This window comes from Erinaceus europaeus, chromosome 13, assembly GCF_950295315.1.
Source record: "Erinaceus europaeus chromosome 13, mEriEur2.1, whole genome shotgun sequence".
NCBI lineage: Eukaryota > Metazoa > Chordata > Mammalia > Eulipotyphla > Erinaceidae > Erinaceus > Erinaceus europaeus.
In genome coordinates, this window is record NC_080174.1 from 47,140,155 (window position 1) to 47,151,792 (window position 11,638).

General features: G+C 44.3%; 1 protein-coding gene across 1 annotated transcript in view; it reads right to left on the bottom strand.

Annotated features, from left to right (window-relative positions):
* PEF1 (penta-EF-hand domain containing 1) overlaps positions 1-11,638 on the bottom strand; it is a 29,168-nt gene that overhangs the window by 15,398 nt on the left and 2,132 nt on the right. The window lies entirely within an intron of this gene.

Sequence of the window (11,638 nt, forward strand, 5' to 3'; positions counted from 1 at the left end):
TATTTTGTTCTAAAAATCAGAATGCCAGTGTCTACCTCCTGGGTTGGTAAGTGAATGAAATGAGATCAATCATGTGATATACTCTGACACAAGCCCTGGTATAGAGCAAGCCTTCAATACATTAACTACCAATAATAGCACCTTTATAGAGAGGATGAAACTCAAGTGTGTGTCGGGGAGTGGGGGGGGGATCACACACAGACCATGTAGAGGAGTTAAGGCAAAATTCCAGGTTCCCTTCCTACCCAGCCCAGGCCAGGTGTCATCTATAAGAGATGTCATCTATAATAGGCATTCCTTCTCTTGTCTATGTCCCTGTGCCACTGGCTAAGGATCCCTGGGCTCAGGGTGTTTGGCTCCAGCTTCCTAAATGGCCAGCACAAGGCCTAGTGGAGTCCAGCACCAACACACCTGGGACAGGATGTGTTCAATGGTGCTGCTGACAGTTGAACCCAGCCCTGACATGGTTCCATTCAGACATATTATAGAGCAACCCAAAGACACACCAGTGGCCTAGCCACTCAGAGCCTGGATTTTTCTCTTTTGTTTTGCTTAACCATTTCTGTGATGATTATCCTTCAAGATTCAGGCCAAACTCACTATCTATAGTGAGTCTGCCTCCTCAAGTAGGGAAGATTCTTGAGGAAGGGCAGGAAGTAGGTCCTTCCACCTTCCCAACTCAAGCATCATGAGAGCTCTTCCACTCTGGAAGCTGCCATAGCTGGCAGCAAGACTCCTTCAGAGACAGCGAAGTCAGACCAATCTCAATTCCAACTCTGCTCTCTCCAGTTGAGTTTATGAACAGTGGCTTAATCTCTCTGAACCTGTTTCATCACAAATACAATAATCCCTTCCCTGCTGCACTGTTCTACAGATTTAAGAAATGGATGCAGCAAAATTTTGCTAATGAATCTTTTGATAAGACAAGTGTTTTTTTGTTTTTGTTTAAAAAAAAAAAAAACTGGTGCCAAAGAGTTGCTCTGACTGAAGCAAGGTTCTGGTCTCGAGCATGCCGAGCTTCTCCCCTTGCTAGGTTCTGAAGGAGTTCTGCCTCAGTGATTCAAAAGTTGACAAACCACTAAGACAAAAGTTCTTGACAGTGGTGCCTGGTGTAAAGCAAGTGAGCAGCAAACCACAGCTGCTATTGTTCTTATACTAATTATGATTATTAGCAAAGCCCTGGGCAGGTAAACTCTGAAAGGGGCAGTGAAACATTCTGAAGTTCACAGATAATACAAAACACTTCCTGTGATAACAAAATAGCAGAAGAAAACAAGAGTTTAGAACAAATGCACAAGCCATGTGCATGGGACTGCAAAGGGAAGAGGGTTAACTCATAGGGGGCTTCTGAGTGAGAGCAGCATTTCAGCTGGAACTCAAAGAATGGCAAAAGATTCCCAGAGAAGTTGAAGAGATGTGGTGGGAGAAGTAAGCAGGAGGTCAGTCACCTAACACAACCCCTTCAATGTACAGATATGGAAATTAAGGCCAGGAGAGAAGGGCTTGCCTAAGTAACAGTGGGAGTTGGATGCAGGGGCAGAACTACACCCCATGCTGCCCTCCAACACCCGACCTGCACTCAATACCCTCTACCACCTCCTGCTACAGTGCTCTTGCCTTAAGCAACAGGGTGCAGAGTTCCAGTGTAGGATGGAAAGAGGGCTGGGAACCTTGTGGTCTGGGTACACCCAAAGGACAGGCTGGCCATCCAGCCAGGAAGTAGCCGCTCCACTTGAGCCCATGAGCAAAGTCGTAAACAATACCTGGTAGGGCACGTGAGGGCTAGCCCTTTCCTCTGGGAAATGTCGCAGTTAGCAAAGCACATCTGCCAGGCAGGTCTTCTGCTGGGTTGCTCTGCCTCACAGCCTCACATGTGCAGCTTACAAAGCACTTCCATGTACACAAACTACTGGCAGAATCCTGCCAACACTCCTCTACCAGGAGAAAGAAAGGCTCTTTAGAGCTCTTTTCAGATGAAGAAACTGAGGCACAGACATGCTAAAAGGCCACATTCAGCAAGCATTCAGAGTGACAACATTATTAGGCTCCTTTTCTAGGCCTGACAACTAATAGGTGTTGTCCCTGAAAGCCCATAAAACTATGACATAATCTGATTGGTGCCACAGGAGGTGGGGGTGGAGGGGAACTATTTTAATGCTACAAGGGAGGTGTGGGTAGATGAACAGATGCATGAAGTGAGTCAAGGAAGGCTTCCTGGTGGAGGTAGGAGGGAAACTGGAGCAAGCCTTGAAGGATACATAATAATTCCCCAAAAAGGAAGGCAGGGAAAGCCATTCCAGAGAGAAAGGAGAAGAAAGACAAAGATACACAGGAGTTGGGTGGTAGCGCAGTGGGTTAAAAGCACAGGTGGCACAAAGAGCAAGGACCAGAGGAAGGATCCCGGTTCGTCGCTTCACAGGCGGTGAAACAGGTCTGCAGGTGTTTGTCTTTCTCTCCTCACTCTGTCTTCCCCTCCTCTCTCCATTTCTCTCTGTCCTATCCAACAACGACATCAACAACAAAAACAATAATAATAACTACAACAATAAAACAACAAGGGCAACAAAAGGGAATAAATAAATATTAAAAAAAAAGACAAAGATACAGATTAGGGAATGAACTAAAGAACAGGAGGGAGGGACAACAGTGTTGTGTGAACTCAGAAAGGTAGGTTCTTTACGCATTCCTGTCCAAGCACCTTGCCTGATAACTGATGCACTTGGCCAGGAAGTTATCAGTGTCCTGAAGTAGGTTCTGTCAGTGTGTCCCCTATGCAAGAGTAAGCTCCCCAGGGGCAGACACTGGGCTTCACTCTCCATGGTACCCCAGGGCCCAGCACAGTGCCTGGCACCTGTAAACATCCATAGTTGAACGTGTGAATACTCTCAATTTAGAGTTTGGGCTTTATGCCACAGAAAACTGCACACCCTCGAAGGATTTCCAATAGAGAAGGAACGTGACCAGAGCCTTGTTTAGAGGCTTAGCTAGCGGCAGTGCAGAGGATGAGATAACAGGGGAGGTGGCAGTGCAGGTGCTGGGCAGGCAGGGCTTGAACCAGACAGCAGACTTGGAGAAGGAAAGAACAGGATGGATTCTGAAGCTATTTCAGTGATAGACTAGACATGACTTGGCAACTAATTAGATAAAGAAGCAGACAGAGAGGGAGTGAAGAAAGGGAAGTGTTTAGAATGACTCAGGTCCCTAGCATGTGCGGGAAGAGAAGGAAGTGTTGCTATCAACTGAGGCAGAGACCAGGCTGGGCAGGAAATTTGGAAAAAATTATTCCCTGGATCACTGAGCCGATAAAGGTCTAAATCAAAAGTGAAAACAAGAGTCCCTGATGCCAGATTCTTTACACTCCTCCATGCCCTTTACCAAGGGCATTTCATGCTGAGAGACACCAGACTGGTTTACAACTACAACGCCCTGAATATGCTTGATCTCTGATCCCAGAAGCCAGAGACGAGGTTGTGAAAGGAGAGGGCAGGAAGAGTTTAGTAATCACATTTTCTAAAGACTTTTCTAAAGAAATTATCCCTAGGTCTTTACAATCACAAACAAACTACATTTTTTAAAAATTAACTTTATGTATCTGTTGGACAGAGATAAGCCAGAAATAGAGAGGGAAGGGACTGATAGACAGTGAGAGACAGAAACACCTGTAACACTGCTTCACCACTCGCAAAACTTTCCCTCTGCAGGTGGGGACCAGGGGCTAAAGCTGTGTAATTGTGCACTGTAGCAATGCGCACTCAACCAGGTGCGTCACCACCCAGCCCCACAAGCAAGCTACATTTGATGCAGCAGGGTAGAGGGACAATTAATATTTTTTAAACATGTCTTTTCTTTTTTTAAGATTTATTTATGAGAGAATAGAGAATGCCAGAATATCATCACTCTGGCACATATGATGCAGGAATTTAACTCAGAACCTCAAACTTCAGGCTGTAACACTTAAGCCACTGGACCACTGCCCAGGTTCAGACAATTAAGATTTTATCAAGGCTCAACTAGATGCTTCCAGTTCAAGTTGGCTCTAATTGACTCTCAGTGCAGGATGGTGACTGTAGCCTTCCTTGGCCTATAGAAAGTCAAATAGGTACTTTTTTGTAAAGAAAAGTTCTATTATTATTATCAACACCACCACCACAGAGGATGCCACTTGGGGTGTAGGACAGAATCTCAGGAATTGCTACTCCAGTGAGGGAGCTTTTAGAGGGGGAAAGAGGAAATGCAGATTTCCAGGTGCCGGGCAATTCATCTCAGCTGCTAGAATTTCCAGAATTGCTGGCTATGGGGAGAGAAAGAAATGAAGGAAGGAAGGAAGGAAGGAAGGAAGGAAGGAAGGAAGGAAGGAAGAAAGGAAGGAAGAAAGGAAGGAGAATGGGTCTAAAAATTATCAGTGTTAGTTATGACCACCACCTCCAGGTCTTAAAATTAGTGGGAAGGAGATGGCACCTATGATGTCTACTTATACCTGGTGAGAGTATCTACATGTAAGGTCTCTGCTGGGAACTCCAAAAAATAAGGAATTTTCTGCTTGGATTGATTTTCCTTTCAATACTACTGCCTTCTTTTTACAGAAGAGACAATTTAGGTGAAATCTAAGAAAGTGTCTGTGATGCTACAGCAAGTACAAGTGAGTAGGGATCGTAAACATGGTCTGCACAATGATACTTCATTGCCTTCGTGTGTGTGTTCACTCAAGGTGAGTCGGCATCTACCAAGTGCCAATGCCAGGCAACGTCCGAAGTATATCTCAAATGTGAACTTCCTCAGCAGAGAGAGATGAAGGGGGGAAGGTGGTATTAGGCCATCAAGAAGCCTCATTCAAATCCAGAAATCAGGAAGACTCAGAAGGAACTTCCTTTTTTCATGCCAACATTTCGACCAAATTTGAGAGACAAAATTGTAAATGATCCCAGAGGCCTTCCAGTCCAACCTCTCAGTCCAGCAGCAACTGGAATCTCTGGCTTCCTGCAAACAGCGCAGAGCTCACCTTCTCCTACTTCTCCTGGAAAGTCTCTAAGGGTTATTTTTTTTTCCCTTTAATTGCCATCAGGGTTGGCGCTGGGATACATTGGATCGACCTTCCCGTGGTGCATCCCGTGAGTAACCATTCATTGGGGAAACTGACGATCCTTCCTAGCTGACTGAATCCACATGGATCCCAGTCACTTTCAAAGCCATTAACTGGCTACGGAAGAAGGGCAAACGCTAGAAGAAGAAGGGTTGGCGCTGGGGCTTGGTGCCTGCATGATGAATCCACCACTCCCAGAGGCCACTTCCCCACCCCTGCTCATTTTTTTTATAGGACAGAGAGAAATTGAGAGAGGTGGGGGAGACAGTGGGAAAGAACAAGAGACACCTGTAGCACTGCTCCACTGCTTAGGAAGCTTTCTCCATGTCAGTGGGGCCTGAGTGTTTGAACGGGGATGGTACCATGTGGGCACAATGGAGTGCACCACTGACTGGCTCCAAGCGATTTCTCTTTTTTAACACTAAGATTCTTATGAAGCTGGGAGGTAACAAATGTCAGTACATGCTTACTCCCAATAGAGAAGTAGTTTGCGTTGTAAAGACAAGTCTGTATCCCCAAACTCACCCTCAGCACCCAATGAAGGAGGTTAAAACCCAGTTAAGAAGTTAAAGTAATCATGAGAAGAAAGTGGTTCAGGCACTAACCAGCAGAGCCTTCTGAAACACTGAAATGCCAGAAACCTGCAGTCAATTAACAGTGAGTCAAGAACTGTCCCAAGACTTTAATTACCACTCCAGTGGTGACACTCCAAAATCCTTCTCTCCAGCTTCATCTCTCCTGAGCTTCAGCTCCATATAACCCAATAGCCTTCTGGTCCTTCTCTTCAAGGTCATTCCTCCCACTGTGTTCTCATTTCAGCCGAGGAGGAGAACTACTTCCACCCAAACCTAAAACACTAGTGCCCTCTGGGGCACCTCCTCTTTCCCTTGCTCCCCCATTCATCATCTCAGTTTGGTGTCAACTATTCTCAGATTCTACCTCCCAAACACTTCTCATATCCATTTTTATCAGGTCAGTGTTCAGATTACTTGTTACTTCAACAGATTTGAAACAGTCCTTGCTTCTAGTCTCTGCAGCCTCAACCCATTCTCACAGTGTCCCAGGGTAATAACTCCAAAGTGCAAATAAGAGAAAGTGCTCAGGTTAAGCGCACGTGGCGCAAAGTGCAAGGACTGGCGTAAGAATCCCGGTTGAGGCCCCGGCTTCCCACCTGCAGGGGAGTCGCTTCGTAAGCGGTGAAGCAGTCTGCAGGTGTCTATCTTTCTCTCCTCTGTCTTCCCCTCCTCTCTCCATTTCTCTCTGTCCTATACAATAACAACGACATCAATAACCACAACAATGTTAAACAACAAGGGCAACAAAAGGGAAAAAATATATATATATATATATAAAGAGAAAGCACTACAGTGGATCCCTCACTATCTGAGAGTGGAGTCCACGCTAGCCCCAAAGGCTTACCATTTCGGATCTTTAGAATCTGAGTACAAGGCCCAGACTTACCTTCCAGGGCTCATTTCCTACCCCTTTCCCTTGGTTCACTACAACTAGATTAATACCTTTAAATACTCTCACAGGTTCTTTTATTTGCTCTCTGGCCTTTGTGCTTACTGTTCCCACTACTGGGATATCCTTCCTTTCTTCATTCAGTTAAATCAGCTGGTGATGCAGTTTGGGGTTTAAATGTCACCTCCTGGGCCTGCAATAGTTCACTTGCATAATACATGACTTTGCCCTGTATGTGACTCAAGTTTGAGCCTGGCCCATCATACTAAAGGAAGCTTTGGTGCTGTTGGGGTCTCTCTCTCTCCTCTCTCTCTCTCCCCATCTTGCTCTTTCCATCTGAAAAAGTTGGTCTGGAGCAGTGAAACCCTGGAGACAACCAAAATCAAACAAACAGAAAGTCTTCTTCCTTATCACTCTTTCTAGCCCAAGTGAGGTACCTTTCCCCTGTGCTGTCTTCATGCCTTGCCTTGACTACCCCTCCCACCCTTTGTTGCTGTTTTTGTCATCACTGCTCTCAGTCAACTTTTTCAGAGAGAGACAGAGACTGAGAGAGAGAAGGGGGAACACACAGTACTGAAACACACCTCCAGTGTGGTGGGGGTCAAGTTCAAACCTGGGTCACATACATGATAACCCAGACACCGTCCCAGGGGAAATATCTTGCTGGTTCACGTCTCTCCCTTTAAATACCTACCACCTAGATTATACAATTTATCTATAATTGTGTCACTCTCCTACTCGGAGTACTTACTATATATCAGCACCATATGAGGCATTATGCGTTTAATCTTCATACTAATAAAAGCAGGCACTGTTAGAGCCCCATTTTTGAGGGGAGACAATGCTTCAGACTTTTGGAAAAGAAATTTCTGTACATAAATGGCAGAGCAGAGATTTAAAGTTAAACCTCTTCGACCTCAGAGACTAAAGCCCTTAAGCACCGGAACTCATCAAGCTGTCTCCCCCACAGCAGCAAAGGGTACTTGAGCTTTACTATTCTCAGTCCATGCTTGAGTACCCAGGGCTGAAGGCAGTGAAAAATTATGAGTTAACTGCTAACAATAGGCTAGACTCCTCCTGGGCTATGTACTGGGTGGAGAAAAGGCAGCACTAAGTCTTTGGATGCTTTTAAATAACCATTTCCTTTCTTGGAACAGCTTGGACCAGGAGCTGGAGAGGTACAGAGGAGTATTAGGGGGATGGGGGAGTGATTGTATTCTAGACACATTTCTATGTGCCATTTCAATATTTCACTCTAAGTGCAAGCCCAGGCAGCATGGCATGATAACAACTATCAGCATAGCAAGTGCTCTCCCACCATGTGCCCGTACACATTATATGTTAGCAATGTGCCAAGTTCCCTATAGGTGTTACTACATTTCATCTTAATTTCAGCCCTAGAAAGTAATAATATTCCTCCTCCTTCTTCACAGGTGAGGAAGTTGAGACTCAAAGTTCTAGATGATTTATCTAAGAGCTGTATGCTCATTAAGTTGTAGAATTAGCATTTCAGCCCAGTTTTGTATAACCTGCAGGTTGAAGTTTTTTTTTTTAATATTTATTTACTTATTCCCTTTGTTGCCCTTGTTGTTTTATTGTTGTATTGTTGTTGTTATTGATGTCATTGTTGTTGGATAGAACAAAGAGAAATGGAGAGAGGAGGGGAAGACAGAGAAGAGGAGAGAAAGATAGACACCTGCAGACCTGCATCACCGCCTGTGAAGCAACCACCCTGCAGGTGGGGAGCCAGGGGCTCGAACCGGGATCCTTATGCTGGTCCTTGCGCTTTGCGCCACATGTGCTTAACCCGCTGCGCTACCGCCTGACTCCCCAGGTTGAAGTTTTAATTCCTATGTCACTGCTTCTCAGGTGCATACAAATTACCAGGAGGCATGGCTATGGAGTAGGAGCCTTTTTAAATCACGCTCCTGATAAAACTAGGAAAAAAAAAATGAAAAGGCACCTGAAAACTCAACCATATATAACCAGGATCTCTCCAGAAACTCAAAAGCCACAGCTACCAAGTTGCAGGTGCTACTATGATTTCATCCTTAACTCCTGGGCAGATGACCTCACCACTGTGTCCTGGGACCTCACCTTTCCAGAGCCCAGAGCCCTACCCCACTAGGGAAAGACAGAAACAGACTGGGAGTATGGATCAACCTGCAAACGTCCATGTCCAGCTGGGAAGCCATTGCAGAAGCCAGATATTTTATCTTTTGCACCCCATAAAGAATTCTAGTCCATACTCTCAGAGGGGTAAATGTAAGGAATGTTAGGGGAAGATGACCAGAGGGCTCTGAACTCCAATTCCATCCATCATCAGATCAGGACCCAGAGAGAGAAGAAGAGGGAAAAAAAAAAAAAAGGAAAGACACTCAGACAGAAGAAGTAGTGACTTAAAAGGAAAGAGAAGGCAGAGCCATAGGAAAAAATGGGTAATATATATATGTAGTTATAGAAATAATAGTTAACCCATATCTGTGATCTTGGGAGAACTAATACAATTTCCAATGGAGGGAATGGGGACACAGAACTCTGGTGGTGAGAAAGGTGTGGAATTATACCTGTTATCTTATAATTTTGTAAATTACTAATAAAAAATTGGAGGGGGCTGAGCAGTGGGATACCAGGTTAAATGCACATGATATAAAGTGCAAGGACCTGCACAAGGATCTGGGTTTGAGCCCCCGCTCCTCACCTGCAGGAAGTCTGATTCAAGAGCGGCGAAACAGGTCTGCAGGTGTCTCTCTCCTCTCTCTCCCCCTCCCCTCTCAATTTCTCTCTGTCCTATCCAATAAAATGGAAAACATGGTCACCAGGAAGAGTGAATTCATAGTGTTGCACCGAGCCCCAGTGATAACCCTGGAGGCAAATATATATATATCATTTTTTTTAATTACCTCCCAGTGTTTATTACACTGTAGATTCCTGGCCCTTTTTGGGAGCAGAACATGTGTGAGGTGAAACACAAAAGTGAGATTTGGAAAAAAAGAAAAAATGCTTCCAGGTTTTCCTGAGTGGGATTTGGTCTCTACTCTCTACAAGTCAATTAAGTCCTTCTCAGTGTTAATGGGATCTTTTTCACCCCCTTCTATAATATGGACTTGTGCTGGGGACTGGTCTATCACAAAAAAGTTAACTGCACCAACTTTTGGTCCTACATACGGAGGAAGCCCACAATATTTCACAATGTGTATACACACCCCCAATGAAGGCCTTTTAGAAGGTAACTGACCTGAAACTCATAATTAACTGAATATTTACTATGACTTTTTCTTTTGTTTTTAATTTTTTTCCTTTTATTTATTTTCCCTTTTGTTGCCCTTGCTATTTTTCATTGTTGTAGTAGTTATTGATGTCGTCATTGTTAGGACAGAGAGAAATGGAGAGAGGAGGGGAAGACAGAGAGGGGGAGAGAAAGATAGATAACCACAGACCTGCTTTACTCATGTGAAGTGACTACCCTGCAGGTGGGGAAGTGGGGAGCTGGGAGCTCGAAACAGAATCCTTATGCCTGTCCTTGCGCTTTGCACCACTTGCGCTTAACCTGCTGTGCTACCACCCGACTCCCTTACTCTGACTTTTTCTATCCTCTCTATGGCTGCAGCATCAAAACAACGATTTTCCTGGTTATTTTGCTGAAAATTGAAATCAAGTACATCGCAAGTGGACTTCAACAACAGAAATGAAATAACAGGGAGTCAGGCGGTAGCACAGTGGGTTAAGTGCAAGTGGTGCGAAACGCAAGGACCCCTGTAAGGATCCCGGTTCGAGCCCCACCCTGGCTCCCCACCTGCAAGAGAGTCACTTCACAGACAGTGAAGCAGGTCTACAGGTGTCTATCTTCCTCTCCCCCTGTCTGTCTTCCCCTCCTCTCTCCATTTCTGTCTGTCCTATCCAACAACAACAACATCAATAACAACAAGTACAACAATAATAAAAAAGGGCAATAAAAGGGAAAATAAATAAATTAATTAAAAAAAGAAATGAAATAACAGTGATGTTGCAACCAGCCCCCTGTTCCAGAGGCAACTGGGTGAACACATAAAGAAAAAAAACATTGTTCATGAAAAGAAAACAGTGAGAGTACACTATAGAAATAAGTAAAGATACTGAAAGTTGCAGCCTGGGAGGTGATACAATGGTTAGAGCCTTGCACCAAAGAGCAGGAGGTCCCGAGGTAAATCCCTGGCACTGCCAGAGTGAGACTCAAATACTCTCCCTCTATCTGAAAAAGACAGAGGGTGCTGCTTCTGTAACGTGGTCACAGAGAAGGCACTCAGAACTGCTTCCATACAGAGAAAATCTGTATGTCATATCCCTTAATGCAGCAAATAATATTTGAGGTTAGTGAAGCAGCTTTTTTCTCTTTGGGGTTGGGTTCTGTCTTTGAAATGTCTATATGGGATTGAGGATTTAATGTGCTATTTTGAAGAAATCTGAAAGCTGGCATGGAGCTACTATACCATTAGTCTGCCATTTTTTAAATATATTTTTATTTATTTATTATTGAATAGAGACAAAGAGAAATTGAGAGGGGAGAGGGACATAGAGAGGGAGAGAGACAGAGAGACAACCTGCAGGCCTACTTCACCACTTGTGAAGCTTCTCCCTGCAGATGGGGACCAGGGGCTTGAACCCAGGTCTTTAACCAGGTGCTTAACCAGTTGTGCCACTGCCTGGCCCCAGTAGTCTTCCATTTTAATGGAATAAGCTTACAATTTAAAATAAAATGGCATGATACCTTATTTCCCTTTCTAGAAGAGTTGCTCCTGCTTTTAACTTTTTAAAAAATATTTAATTTATTTATTCATGAGAAATAATAGGAGGCGAGAAAGAACCAGACAACACTCTGGTACATGAGCTGCTAAAGACTTAACTTGGGACCTCATGCTTGAGAGTCCAATGCTTTATCCACTGTGCCACATCCAGGACCACCTGCTTTTAAGTTTGTGGAAACTTATATATAAATAATGTGTCCTATTAAAATAAATGAAACAAGTTTCCAGGTGATTCTGATGCAGACCACCTGCTCATATAATGCCCTATGTCAATGTTCCTCAAGGATACTAGTGTTACCAAAAAACAATC